Raw genomic sequence first — 16,101 nt, 5'->3', positions numbered from 1 at the left:
TGGCGTTATTACAGCTACTCATTGAGCATGCTCATTCTTTTCTAACTGTATTTACCATACTATGAAACATACTAAGAACAGCCACAACTCACTCAGAGGAAAGGCCCTTCTGACACAGTGTCTTCCTCTACTTGTAACCTGTAGCAGGTGCTTACAGGCAGCAAGTAAGAGCAAGGAATGAACAGAGAAGGTAAAAATAATTGCAGTAGACGTTCCGGTATACTGCAGTCTGCTGCGTAGAGGTTTCCTAGGTCAAATGTATTAATGTTGAGAAAAATTTAGACTGTAGCAACCTGTATTTTCTTCCTGGGTTATATTATTTTCTATAAAATCTTTACATCTTATTAGCTTTTTTGATCACGGTTTACTGACACTGCTGTGGAACTCTCCAATAGCTTTTATAGATGGCAACATAGGATCCAAATCTATCTTTAGGTTTGTCACTGGAATCAGTGCCCCAGCTCAGAGCTGATCACTTATGAGAAATACTGGCATTTTTTAAAATATCTCTCTTACTGTGATGGAGAGCAGCCAGCACATTCTGAAGGAAAAAAAGAACATTTTTGATACTGACACATAATAAGATACACTATGAAGGAATACTGGCCATATGCATGTTCAAAAGCCCTTCTGTTTTTCCACTTCCACTGATGCAAGGTGTAAAATTTCTGTTGCTTTAAATAGGGGTTGGGGAGGGAAGCAAGTGAAAGGTATCTTTTTATAACACTGTAACACTTTCTCTAGAGCAAAAGTGTTGATTTGCATCACTGGTATAAAAACTCCATCTTCATGATACCTGTGAGACCAAACACACTGGCAAGACATCATCCTAGGAAACTGTCCAGGACATATGACTAAAACCCTTCTAAAAGCAGTTTCTATGAAAGGGGACTGTAATTTGTGGGGCAGTCATATGGCATGCTTTGTAGCAGTAACTGCTGGAAAGTCTGGGAATGCTGTAGGCTGGGTTCTTGCACTTTGGATTAAAAAGTGAAAACTGGTGAAGCTAATGAGACTTTATTACACCTAATTTGAAACTCCTTTGGTTTTGTTATTCGCACAGCAACTAGAAGTCTCTGTGCTGGTTTCTGTGAGTGCAAATTGCCTTCTATGTCTAAATTTTTCATCATATATGGATATAGCTTCTGGTTAGATATAATTTGGGGATATCAAGAGCAAGAAGCATAAACCTATTTAAGCCTTTATTTCCCAATAAGAACCATGGTGGCTTGATATGTTGCTGGCTTCAGCGGAATCTGAGTCCCAAGGCAACCAGGCAAACCATAAATCTCACATAAATCTCTCCTGCCAATGAGATTTCTGGTAAGTAAAGAAGATTGATGGAATCAACGCCTGATTGGCCATATTGGTTTGTCTTTAAAAGATACAAGACTTCCTTGATTACAGGTAAGACAGTCAGACTGTCGTGGTTTAAACCCAAATCACACAGCTCGTTGACTCACTTCCCCCACCCTTGCTCCCCCAACTCCTGGAGAGCTGGGAAGGAGAATCCAGAGAACGTAGCTCCCACAGGTTGAGATAAGAACAGTTAAATAACTAAGGTATAACACAAATCACTATTGCTACTAATAATAATAATAATGATAAAGGAAATAACAAGTGAAGAGAATACAACACCTCACCAGCCACTGACCCATAACTCACCCCACCCTGCCCAGCCAAGCACTGACCGATACCTCTTCCATCCCCCCAAAGTACTAGCCCTTCCAGGTAACTCCCGGTTACATCCTGGGCATGACGTGCTATGGTATGGAATACCTCTTTGGCTAGCCTGGGTCAGGTGTCCTGTCTCTCCTTCCTCCCGGCCTCCCCTCCTCCCTGGCAGAGCATGAGGCTCAGAAAGTCCTTGGACAAACCAAACATTTGAGCAGTAACTCAAAACATACTTGCTATCAGCAGCCATTCTCAGCCCAAAAGTCAAAACACAGCACTGCATCAGCTACCAAGAAGGAGTAAATCTGACTGCTACTGCTGAACCCAGGACACAGACCTAATTTGTTTTCTTTGGAAATGTTGGTATTTCAGACTAGTGCTAGGGAAGACAAGCAGCACTACATAGAACCTTAGGCATTTCCAGTTACCATTTTATATTCTGTGAACAGTTCATCAGACTTCAATTTGTGTGTGTGTGTGAAAATGCATTCATCAATGATAAAAACCCCCTACAGTGGCAGCAATCCTCTTGCCTGGTTTTGACTCCATTACTTCCCCCATCCTATGAATTCATTTGCAAGACAAATTTAACGGAGGAATTTTATGCACTGCTCTTTGCCCAAAACTCAAGCAGCTGAGCAATTCGTAATTTTCAGTTGTTAAAACATTTATTCTGCAAGAACTGTAAAAAAAAAAAAAAAAACATAAAGGAACTGGATATCATATTCCAAAAAAAAAAAGTATCATTTTTACAGATTAGTGTAACTGATTTTCTTATTTTACCCATTTGTGACCAACTACGTAATCCTTTGCAATCAGCGTATCTCTGATTGAACTACAACCCTAAAACTTAGTTAATTCAAATAGTTCAGACATTTACACAGCAAACCAATTACCAGAGCAAACCTTCTCTTTAATAGGAAAGGGAAAAATTATTCTGGTATCAGTGTAGAAAAGTTCCTTGACTAGAACTATTTTTATTAGGTATGATGTAAATTCATCAATAGTAGGTCAAAACCTGCAGTAATGCAGTGAAATGCAGTAACCAAAAGATTATTTTTGCCTTAGTAAAGCATGTCCAAAATGTATTAATATTACAGCTATAACTTAAGAGGATGCACAAGTAAACAACCTTATTTCATACTGGCAGACACTTAATACTCCAAGTACTGACAAAATGGATATATATTGCTTATTACTTTTTTATATATCACATCCATAGGCTTTATGAACAAATACTCAATGATATCGATTACCTAATGGAAGCATTTATATGAATGTTCAGAAATATCCTAAGGAATTAAGGACCTCAACTATACTTCATTTCAGGAGGATGAATGTGTTTATTTGTAAATCCATCTGCACTGCTTTGCATATTGAATAAGTAAGCTAAAATTATGAACCAATACAGCCACTAAAATTTGCTATATCAAATTTATAACAAGAATAAACAGACACATTTAAACACTAATAATTTCTGCAAATATTTTAAGTAAATAGATGTATGAAGAGCCAATTCTGAGAGCACTTACAGAATCAAGCTCGAATCAGAGGAACTCGTTTAATTCTCTGTATGCCTGAGAAGGTCAAGAAAAGATTATAGAAAGGTACAAAGTCTATTGGCTGTGTGAACATATCACTTTGTAAAACCAAGAACATCCTAAAGCACAGACATGCATATAACCAGTACTGTCTATATTTAATGATTCTTTTCTTCAGTCCATTTCCAGAAGTAAGTAACCTCAACCCTGTCAAAGTCCTGAAAGGTCTCCGAGTAGGGAATTACAAATGTATAAAAATGGAGAAATAGAAATCTTAGCCTTTGATATTTTTTCATTCCAGCAAACTGATTCCATTCTGTTGTGAACATTTATTTATATACCTATGTCAATATAAAAACAGAGAGGTCAGCCTACAACATAGCTGAGAAATGACGTTTCTGTAATTTCAACTTAGATACAAATAGAAAAAAATGCTAGTGCAAAACTCTGGATGTTTAAAGATTCTAATCTGCTTAAAGGCTTTCATTATTCATTTATTTCTAGCAACACTGAATAGCTTAAGGATATTCACATCCCACTCATTATTTAAACTAAGAATGCTTAACCATACTGAACTATGATGCTTTTCAGGCTTTACTCTGCTGTTACTTTCATATTTTGGCAGCTTGATAAATATTACCATGTACTTTTAAGGAAAATAATTAACTAAACTGATTTTCCCTTCTCTGGAAGTAATTTTGTTTATATGCTTGCTCCCCCAAATCTTAGACATAAATCATAGAATCACAGAATATTTAATGTTGGAAAGGACCTTAAGACCATGTAGTTCCAACACGCCTGCCATGGGCAGTGACACTTCACAGCAGATCATGTTGCCCAAGGCTCTGTCCAACCTGGCCTTGAACACTGCCAGGGACAGAGCATTCACCACTTCTTTGGGCAGTCTGTTCCAGCATCTCGTCACCCTCACAGTAAAGAACGTCTTTGTATCTAACCTGAATGGAAGCATCCCATTTATGAAAAACACTGGGGTAAAAGTAAATATTCAGACATCTCAGCAGAATGGATTAAACATGAACCGTCAGCTAATACAAGGAAATATCTATGAAAAAAATACATTTGATAGTATTTTCTCCTAACACTAAAAAGGTTGGAAACACAAAATTCTTAGAATATTGCCAAATTGAAAGCCATGCATAATTCAGCAAATTGAATTTTAATACATCTATAATGCTTGGGGAAACATTTTACGCTCATGAAAACTAAGGGAGATAATAGTACAAACCAAAGTACTGCTTTTATATTCAGTCAGAAATGACACAATAGCTAATAAAAACCAGTTCTTTGAATCAGTGACAGGAATAGGGAGCACCCTGAACATTAGATTCACATCCAAGTTTACATGACTGTTCAAGAAAATTTAAAACAAAAACAATGAAAAAACAAACAGAAAAAAATCACCCAAAAAGATACAAGGAAAAGCTTTTCATCATAAAAGGGAAGAGTTGACCCCTTAAAACAGAGGAGGAGCTGAAAGGAGAAGCCACCCATCAGCAGATGTTACTGCATTTTCCTGTTGTGCTCTTCCAGTGAACTTACCTTAGGACTAGATCCCTCTCTGCCACCTGGTTATGACTGCCTCTTAGAGCCCCTCCTTTTTCACAGATCACTGTTAAAAATTACTAGTAAATCACTAGTAAAATACTGTTTTTCTTTCATACTCAAGGACAAAGTGGATTCTCCACCTGGGAGCTGTAAGGGACAATACTGCCAAACCCACTGCCTTTACAATTAGTAGAAGGGCCAACAGCAACAAGTGAAAAGCAATCAAAGAAAAGACAGTTTAGCAATCAGGAAGTTCTTGGTGTAACCAAGACTAGCATTTCATTAGCACTGTGAAATCACAGCATTTCTTTACAGCTATAAAGACACTCTTCTTAAATCCACAGTTACTTTTTTTGATTCTGTAATTCTAGCCAAACCACCACAGAGACATCTTAAGAGATGTATCAAGGACTATTCAATTCATGAGTAACCCCATACAATAAATTCCTTCTCAGTTTCACTCAACAGCTCTACGAGAAGCTCATCCCCTGCATGAGCACATCTGCACGGCAACACAATGCTAGCACAAAAAATGAGCTCATTACAAGACACATTTATTAGACATAGAGGATCTGTCTTTAGCAGCAGGGAAGGATATCTGTCCTTTCTTTGGTCCCTGCCCTAAGTATTCTGTGAGATCTCTGATGTCAAGGCTAACTATTTCTACACACTATGTCTTTGGGGAGATCTGTGTGCTAGGTCACCATCTCACCCAGAGTAGTCTGAAGATGAATGTGCCAAGGTAAACCCTGCTAGTACACAGTGAACAATGAACTTCCAAACTAAGATATTCTTGAATTAACAGTGGCCATATTACATATTAACAGATTTCCATATCATATAGTGGCCACTCAAACTGACGCAAGCTCCAGCCCAAGCTTTCCTGGATATTATTGCTGATTTCAGCAGATGGTTACATATTCAGAAGAATTAGTCATGGCATTAACAGAGAAGAAAATAACACAGAGCTGGCCAAGAACATATTTATTTCTTTTACTGCTACTTTTGCTCATTCTCAGCCATACTGGAGATACTATTTTCATATCAGTGATAAAGAAAAGCTGTTTTGGCTGCAGCAGTTGATTCATTTTGCTGTATATGTAATTGGATTTTGCTTGATATTCAATTTTTCAGTTCTTCCCAGTGCTAGAAATTAGGAAGATAAGGTCTATCAGAAAAGCCTGCCCCATACTTGCTGGCAGGTTATGCATTAGAAATGTACCATTTCTACAGGGGAGGCTAGGGAAAAAAGGCTAAGGAAGTGCTGTCTGCATTTCATAGAAAAAAATGACAACTAGATTCAGGGCAGTGGGTTCAAAGACCTCTTTAATATTTTATTTGGTCTGGACAATTTTAAAGCCATTACACTTTGGATATCTGCAGATCTAACAGTCATTTATTTGCTGCGATAACATGGCCACAGTCATACACAGAGTGCATTGCTATTCCAGCAAAACTGGGGAGGCAGGAAAGGTGGTTGGGATTACTGGCTCATGCTACATTTTTAGTTGCTTATATATTTTCAGGAGCAGTTCAGATGGTCAGTTTTCCCTGAGCCGCACCATTTTATGTCACACAATTTAAACAGACCAAAAGTGCATGCTGACATATTCCTTACTATGTTTTACTTATTAGTGTTCTAAAACACTGGAGCTGCTTTACTTGGCAGTGAAGCAATTACCTCACCTTGGAAGGCAACAGACACCTTATTTAAATGGGCCACAGAAGTGAGCTTTTGCAGCTGTCCACTCTTTCGAACTATCAGATCCAGTAACAAAACACATTTCCTACCCTTAATCTCTGACAGAAAGAATGCACTAAAGTCCCAATGAGTGCCTTATTCTTCTTGTCAATTATATAGTAAATGTAACACGATTAAACAAACTTTCTGATAATAAGGAATTCCCACAAGGGGACTTTTGAAACAAAGGTATTTTCCTTACTTTAATGGAGAATAAACTAGAAAGAATTATTGGGCCATACCCATATTGTCTTGAAGTTTTTCAGTAGCAGACTGCTACCTCATGACAGACAAAAACCTGACTTGCTATAGTTACAAACTGATCTTGCTCATTTTCTTGATAAATTCCAGCTAATCTAACAAATGCAGAAAGGACTTCAAGAATATTCAAAACAGAATGTGAAGAATTAATAGAAAGCCTGTTTCCATTTTATCTGAACAAGTGTCAGTCTATCTTTATAAAAAGCATTCTATTCTTTTCTTCTGAAAAACATCTCCAAAGCAAGCAACAGAAAGCATTCCAATGTAACTGCCAATAGCTACAACACTGATATGAGTAATCCTCTTCAGATGTATGTCAGTGCAAGTCAAAGGGTCCCGCTTGCACTGGTTCTTACATTACTGAAGAGGTCAGTATTTCATCAGAAATCCTGTAATTATTACTGCATTGTGTGGCAAGAAAAAATACTATGCACACACACACATATATATATATTTGTTGTATAATAGGAAAAGCAACCCCCATTTAATTTTAAAAGCCCACCAAATTAAATGAAAAGTTTCCATCACCCATGATGAAGATTATTATAGCTAGAAACAAGCATTTCCAAGCACAAGGAATAGGAACTGGATAAGAGAACATATAGCACAAGACTGTGGATATTTTAGAAGCTTGCTCACCTCTAAAACTTTTAATTCTAATTGAAAAAGCTTGTGTGCCAAGAAAGCAGGGCAAGGAAATTTAGTATCATCTTTCTGAGCTAGTGGTCTTTCTGTCATCATTTAATAGCACTCAAGTCAGAATTGCTGTTATTGACTAAAAGCTGTCTTTTAAGTACAGACCATTTGCTAAGGACTCTGTGAGGAAACCCAGTAATTGCAACATTGAATGTAGCTTCATTTCTCTCTTATCTTAAATTCTAAGAGGAAACAGGTTGAAAAGAAAAATGAAGAAATTTAAGAAGCAGTATTAAGAGCCACAGGCAGCAATTCCATCTCCAACACACCCCGCTTAGAATTGCCATACTGTAGTAGATGTTTTGATATCAGCCTCCTCTGCTTGTACATCTGTACATATGCCATTATATGGAGTGCTGCAGCCTACATTTTTCTGCTTTGCTCTGCAAACCTGTGCTGCTCAACACAGTGCAGACAGAAGTGGCTTTTCTCCCTCAGGAAAAGTGATTCGTTGTCCTACTAAAGAGACTGATAATATCTGGAATCTCAGAACATGAGAATTGTGGGTTTATGTTCAGTGCAGACCACAATAAAAAAAATGGTAGGAAAGCTAAAATTAAAGGCTTATAAATTTGAGGCAATTGAATAATTTGCCATAAGACATGAACAGCAACATTTCAGGATTATCCTACCTCTTTTAAGCTCCTACAGAAAAAAAAATCAATAAATACTCAGATGGTTTTAAACTGAAAAAAAAAATCTTTTCTTTATGTTTAAGGAGGTAAACATACATAAACATCCTTTGTGTAAATACTTATGGGAAGTTGATGTTGAGCAACCTAGTCTAGTGGAAGGTGTGCCTGCCCATGACACGAGGGTAGAATCAGATTATCTTTGAGAACCCTTCCAACCCAAACCGTTCTGTAATTCTATGTTCAGTATATGCCTATACATTGACCAGTACAGATGTTCTGAAACTGAAGCTGACATGCTTTGAAAAATGGTAGAAGCCATCTCTCAAAACAAAAAGGAATACACAAGACAGAAAAAAATTCTAATGAATGTTGAGATATTAAAGAAGGAATGCATATGTAAGTCAGTAGGTTTCTACAAAGAACATGAAAGTTAGCAGTTAATTGAATGACAGTCATTTATTCCAATCAATCCTTAAGTGTGTGTTGATGGTCAACTGCTAGCGAATGATAATCAAACTGGCACTGAAGTGACTGCCCACAATCTGTATCCCAGAAAGAATTACATTCTGATTTCCCACGTCCTCTGGGATCTGTTTCCTTTAAAGAATGATTACAGATACATACCCTGGGCCAAAGAGGCAATTACAGGAGTTTAGAATTCTTGGTTAAGAACAAGATAAAATGAACCTATGAGAAAACTGACTGTCAGGTGAGATGCAAGATGGAAATACAAGCTAGCAGATCACAGCCTTCGTCAATTCAAGCTTTTGTGGACAACTAATACAAGAGAGGGAAGGATCCTCTCACTCTTCTAAGTTGTTTCCATTGTCATCAGCAAAAGTGCAGAATACTGAAATATTAATTCATATGCCCTACTTTTGTGCTTTGTGAATCTTCCTGAAGTGTGGTAAGTTACTTCTCCTGGTTGCCTGATAAAAAATTGATCCTTTCTGATCAGTGCAAACCTCTTAAAAACCCTGGTTTTACTCAAGTGTAAACTTAAAAGCCAGCTCAACAAAGCAACTTTGGTACATTCAATAAGCAGAAAAGCACAGTGCTGTATCAGGAATGAAAGCGTTTTCAATAAATTATACAGAATGATAGCAGTTCATTCTTTTAGTGCAAGAGAGTATTAAGTCTGCAAGTTCCACATGAGACAAATACGGACTCTGAAGAAATGTGAATATAACATTCACAAAACTAGCTGAAACATGCAGCCTCCTTTTGTGTATTCTGGCTTCTGTTTCATAGAGTTTACGTATTAATTTATCAAACAGTATTATAATCAAAGATCAGTACAGCTTATTTCAGCATCTTCAATCATTTCCCATTAGTCTGGGGAGTAACAATGACTTCAGTTTTCACTTTTGTTTACACAAAGCTGAATCTTTATTCTTAAATCTGCTTTAATTTCCCTTCTGATGTTTGGATTTTTACATCTTTATCAGAGGAACAGAGTTCAAAACCTCATGTTTTCATAATAAAAGTATTCCAAAATTATTCAACAAACATTTATGATTTAAGCTTGTCTTTGTCACAGGTTCAGCAGTAGCAGTCATTTTTTCTCCTTCTTGGTGGCTGGTGCAGTGCTGTGTTTTGACTTTCGAGCTGGGAACGGTTGCTGGTGGCGCATACGTTTTTGAGTTGCTGCTTAAATGTTTGGTGTTGTCCAAGGCCTTTTCTGGGCTCGTGCTCTGCCAAGGAGGAGAGGCCGGGAGGAGGGAGAGATAGGGCGCCTGGCCTGGGCTAGTCAGGGAGGTATTCCATACCAGCAAGTCATGCTCGGGGAGGTAACTGGAAGTTGGCCAGAAGGGGGGGGGGGGGGGGGGGGGGTTAGCTCTCTTCTGGGTTGGGCTCGTTTCAGCGGGTGGTATCGTATTCTCTCTCCTTGTTTATTTCCTCTAACATTGATTTATTAGTGGTAGCAGTAGTGATTTGTGTTATACCTTAATTGCTGGATTAGTTTTATCTCAATCTGTGGGAGTTGTATTCCTCCGGTTCTCCTCCCCATCCCTCTGGGAGTGGGGGGGGGGGGGGGGGGGAGGAGTGTGTGGTACTGCGGGAGAGTGGTGGGGTTTTAAACCATGACAGTCTTATAAACAGACCTTATTGCCCTCTATAGCTACCAGAAAGGAGAATGAAGCCAGGAGATGGCTAATCTCTTCTCCCAAGTAACAAGTGATAAGACAAGAGGAAATGGCCTCAAGATGTGCCAAGGGACATTTAGACTGAATATTAGGAAAAAGTATCTTCCGTGAAAGGAAGGGATTTTATTTCTACAACTAATCCCGCTCAACAAAGCCACAGTTGTAGGCAATAAAAGTTCTAGCTGATATTACTTTTATCTGTGAGTCAGACCACAGCAAGCAGATTACATAGAGACTCTAGGAGAAAGTTGCCATTTTCTGTTGTTCTTTCATGTGCAGTGTAATAGCACATTTTCCAGTAAACAGTGGGCAGTGTCTTGTATCTTACAGATTGAAGTACAAGACTATTTCATTTTCAGTACATTAGTTGTGTGTTCAGTGTTCAGACCCATACCAAACAGCCTTTCTCTTCTCCAGGGACACTGACACTTGCCCTATGTGGCTCCTATAGAAGTACACCCCTATTAGGACTGGACCAAGGTACCCAATACCAAATGTATTCAGTGAAGGGTACTGAAAAGCTGACAGATGGCAACAGCAGGGCAGAACCAAATATGATTCAAAGAGATGCTTTTTAATAAAAAAAAATATGCAAAGCTTATAGAGCCTTTGATTGCATATTTAATTGCATTTAGAAACAGAAATGGTTTGGGTTGGTTGGAAAGGATCTGAAGATCGTCTAGTTCCAATCCCCTGCCAAGGATACCTCCCACTACAGCTGGCTGCTGAAGGCTGCATCCAACCTGGACTTGAACATTGACAGAGATGGAGCATTCACAACTTCCTTAGGCAGCCTGTGCCAATGTCTCACCACCCTCAAAGTAAATGAAACACAGTAAATATGATGCCCACTGCCTTCCACCATGCTATTCCTAGTACGAGTTCCCATGCACCAGCCAGTTTCCACAAGTAAGGGCAGCACCAGGCTACCAAACATCTACGGAATTGAACAGAACTGCCCCTTTGGCCTACTGATACTCCTAGGGAAACACTGCAGAAGTGAAGCACTGGGAGGAAAGGCCATAAAGAAACACAGCTCCTCCACTTCAGTGAGGCTGCCAACTGTGATGCAGAAACTTTGCTGTCCTAAATAAAGAGTCCTAGTCCAAAAGCATCTAGAAGTTGGCATTAAATTACTGTCATTCTTTCAAGGATGACACGGATTAATAAGCATGCTTACTAATTATAGTGCTATATGCTACTTACATTTCTTGATAATATAACAGGAATAAGTTTTAATGCTTGGATTTAATTTAATGAATAAAAAGTTAATGAATTAAATTTTAATTAAAATATGTTTTTCTTATGGAGGTGATTTTCTAAAAAAGGCTTGTAATTGCTCTCATTCATTAATCCAAAATATTTTTCCTGTTGTTTTCAAGCTAATATGAAAATGTAAGTAAATTAGAGTCCATTATGATAGTGAAAAATCTGAAAATTAAAAAATACCTCCCATATTCAAAGGTAATATAAATCTCTTTTGCTGTAACTGCACAGCAACAAACGGGAGTCACATTCAATCAAGTAACTAAAAACTAATGACCTTGCAGAACCAGCTATTTTTCTCTCAATCTTTCTATTATTTTCCAGTCTTGACACATGACAATGCTAAAACTGAAGGAAATTTACCTTTGATGTCAATTACTGTGCTATGAAAATAGTGTACTACAAGTGGCTCTGCGTATATAAAATGCATACACAGGGTATTATAGAACAACAGAAGTTTTAAATGCTGTGATTCATAAATGACTGTAACATACCTACCTATATTTTATCAATTCATGCTTTCATGGGTTGCCAGCAAGAACGGAATGTCACAAGTTCAGTGTTATGGAAGGACATGAAAAAGAAAAATTACAATTCATTACAATGAATGAAGATACCATGGGAAGGGGAGAAAAAGCAAGAAGCAGAGAGAGGCAGCCAGCACACAACTGTCTAAAGGGAAGGATTAAGGCATCTCAAGATGACTGAAGCTGCATAGATGGGACTGGTTGGAGAGGTCACATCGTTTGAACCCACTAAATTAAACTCAACTGAACCAAGTAGTTGAGCAGCTCCAGTGTTTGACATCCCAGCAGGAGCAGATGGTAATGAGGGGTTTGTTAGTTCTGTGAGGTGGCAGTGTGTAATACTGCAAAAGACTGACACCAATGATATATTCCATTCTCTCATAAAATCCCAAAGTCCTCTGTGTTTCTGTTTGGCCATCTCTTCATGATGGAGTTGGCAACAAAACCCTCAAAAGTTAAAACTGGCTCTGCTGGGAGTGGAATTAGGACATGTAATAGAGCACACCACAAAAACTTCCTGGCTTGTACTCAGTAAGAAATTTCCTGCCTAAAAGATGTCTGTGACATCAGTGCATGGTATCAGTTCCTGAACCAATCTCCTAGTTATTTTACCAGTTTACAATAAATTCATTGAATGCTTTGGGTTGGAAGGGACCTGTATCATTTTCTAATTCCAAATTTTCCTGGTTTAACAAAAGCTTTAGGTTATGTTACTGCTCCTGCAGTAACAGTGCACAGGAAAGGTTACCATAGTTACTTTGTGTGTAGAATTATCCCTCACTCTTAATATAAAATGACTTTGTAGTAAGAATCATGATGCACAGAAAACTTTCCAAGATGTTTCCTTTTAACTTGACACTCTTCACACAAAACATTTTCGTCTTGTAGAAGAGCCTTTCAGGTAAATCAACTGAATACATTTAATGCGAACTGCTACTGATTCAAAGCAGGAAAAACATGTATTTCTGCTTAACATATGTGTCTATCCCAGCTTAGTTAAGCATTTCCAAGGCATTTTTAAAACCCTGCTTGACTTTGAATTTTCGGTAAAACTAATTAAAAGTTCCATGCATACTAACTACATAAAATACGATACATAATACAGAAACATACAAGTCACTAATCAGGTAAGTAGATTTATTCTTAATTCCTGTCTACTACAGGGCAAATCGGGATTTGAACATTACAGTGAGCCAATTATTGTCCAAAATAAATTGTAAAGAGAAATCTCCATCTAGTTTCCTTGAAGGCCAAACAAGAACCCCATAGAAGCGAGCTGAGGATTATGAACAGCAGGTAACTAGCCTTAAATAGAACAAACTGATTTTGCAATAACGTGCCTAAGAGCTACAGATTTAAGCAAGAAGCATAGCAAGGACCAGGAACATTTGATTACTTGGTAGGATAGCAATAATCTGTCAATTACAAGAGAATTGCCACATCAATGTCAGTTGTGAGCAACAATTAATTTTTCTCCTGTAGCTTTAAATAACCTGAAAGCAAATTAGTTTTAAAAGCGTTTTTTAATTTTACAAATCATTCAGATAATTTTGACCCCAATCTTCATGCTTCTCCATGCAAATTATCTTAAATCCATGTAGTTAGATAGCAGTAGCTAGTTCTTGTAATTCTAGTCTAGTGTAATCTTCACTCAAATCAATTCCCCATTTCTGCATAAGCAAGGCATGTCTCTTCTCAATATAGTCCACTTGCTTCTGAAAAAAAGTGGTGAGTATTCAGAATATTCCATTTCAGGCAGCTCATCACAGCTGTCAAAGGCCTGCCTTTGCCTCCCGGTCCATGGAGCTGCTTCCAGCGCCCTCCACTGCCTGATTCAAGTTCTAATCCATGAGCTGTTTTGACATCGCCTTTCAGCCTGAGAAACAGAAGTCAACCTGACATCAGAGAACTCTGCAGATAATGAAAGCACTTGATTCATTTAATACAGAAGCACCAGGCTTCAATTATACATGGTCGTTTCCAAATGACTCAAGAAAATTTCCTATGTCTAGTGTCACTGGCAAAGAATCCACGAGTGAAGATGGCAAGAGATAGCTGGAATAAGGTTAGGGATTTCTAATTGTACCATTCTTCTGTTTTAGAATTGGTTTGTTGGTTGGTTGGGTTTTTTTTTTCAATTAAAACTACATTAGATTTGGTACTAAATGAATATTCCCTAGCCAGTGTACTGTTTGATATTCTTTTAGAACATTCAAACAACAAATTTGGGAAGGTATCTTAAGTGTTAGTGTGCTCTCACTTGGACAATTTTAGATAGCATTTTTAACCAGTAACCCAGACTGATGGGCACTCAGGTGATATTTGGGCACAAGCATGACACCTTTCAAAAGGCTTATATTATTTCACATGAGTCTAAGAACAAAGCAGTATCTCATCTTCTTCATAGCAGTGCCTCATTATGCATTTCAATCTAAGCAACTATTTTCATGCATTTTCTATAATAATTGTACAGCAATAATTAGTTAGTTATTGCCTTGCTTTGGTCTCCATTATTTCAATGGCATTACTATAGCATTTCATTCACCCCTCTCCCTAATTCTTCAGATTAAACAGATAATGAAAATGAGAAATAGTGACAGCTAGGTATAACAATATCACTCACAATGAGTCAACAAAATTCATCCAAACCTGTGCAATTTCTTTTCTTTTAAACATCATGTACTTGTAAATATAGTGACACAAAAAATAACTTAAATAGCCTAAAGCTAAATAACTGAGGGGGAGAGACATGGAGTGGTTTGAAGATGGTGTAGAACACAAGAAGCTGGCAGGAGACACAGCTACACAGCTGACCCAAGCTGGTCAAAAGGACATGCATATTCAGTCTCTTTCACCATCTCTCCTCCAAAAATTCATTCACCACAATAATTAACCAGAAAATTAAGCCTGCCCTGAGAGACAAAGACCCCAAATGAACTGAGGGCAGACAACAGAGCTTCTTAAAGTAGCATTCAACTATTTAAAGACTGCACATTAATTATTTTAGCATGTCTAACTGTACTTGTTGTATGTATTGTATGCTGTCAAATTTACAAGTAATAAGAAAGGTATGATAGTAAGTCTACTTTCTTTTTTATACACTCACAAAAAAAACACTGAGATGATGAGAAATAAAAAGGTACTTATTGGATATATGCTGTCAAGGTTCACCAGGGATATGTGGCCTTTCATGACTATTAGGTGATTACATTCAACACAGAAGTGCAATACAAGATAATGCAATTTAGATATGAAGCACTACCAAGGTGTTCACTCAATAAATCTGGTCGTTGTGCTGTGAGAGTAAACTGTAAGAGTCACTCCACGAGCCACTACCTTGAATGCATTTTCTTCTGAATTTTATATGAGCACGAGACACAAAGAGCATTTATGGCTCACCAGTCATATGAAGCTAAACAACTGATGTGAGGAATTTTTATTTATAACTAATATTTTGTTGGCCTCCATTTTTCCATGTATTCTACATAATCATAGTAGTTAGGAAGGAAAAGAACAATTTGTATAAGGAGCTAAGGATTCTTTTTGGAAGTGATTTGTTTTGCAATCAGAGTCTCACTCCAGCATGAAAAGGGGGGCTACTGCTTTCTTCCCACCAAACAGTCTACTTTCCAGGCTTAATAAGCCCAGCTAATGAGCCTCTCCTCCCCGGCAAGTGCTGCAGCCTCCTGACCAGTCTCTGCATGATGAATTTTATACAAAATCAGAGCCAATTGTTTCTGTAGATTCATTTTTAAGCTCTATTGGGCACATTATGGATAAATTGTGATTGCTATGTCAATTAGTTGACTTCAATTTTGTTTCAATTCCTTAAATTTCATGCACTAAATTTGCACAGTACAGTTACAGAATTTATTTCATTCAGGAAAGGTAGAATAAACAGAACAGTCTAACAAGAAACAAAGCCTCGGAATACAAAAAAAAGCAAATAGCAACAAGTAAATTTCACCTCAACAATCTAGTTATCTACTCTACCTGCAAAGGCCAAATACCTGAATGAAATTAATATATGCTTCGTGTAGAATACCT

General features: G+C 37.7%; 1 protein-coding gene across 1 annotated transcript in view; it reads right to left on the bottom strand.

The window, feature by feature from the left end:
* The window catches only part of CLSTN2 (calsyntenin 2), a 319,995-nt gene that overhangs the window by 168,359 nt on the left and 135,535 nt on the right, over positions 1-16,101 (bottom strand). The window lies entirely within an intron of this gene.

This window comes from Melopsittacus undulatus, chromosome 6 (assembly GCF_012275295.1).
Source record: "Melopsittacus undulatus isolate bMelUnd1 chromosome 6, bMelUnd1.mat.Z, whole genome shotgun sequence".
NCBI lineage: Eukaryota > Metazoa > Chordata > Aves > Psittaciformes > Psittaculidae > Melopsittacus > Melopsittacus undulatus.
Note: the sequence above shows the minus strand (reverse complement) of the source record. Positions and strands in the feature narration are given on the sequence as shown.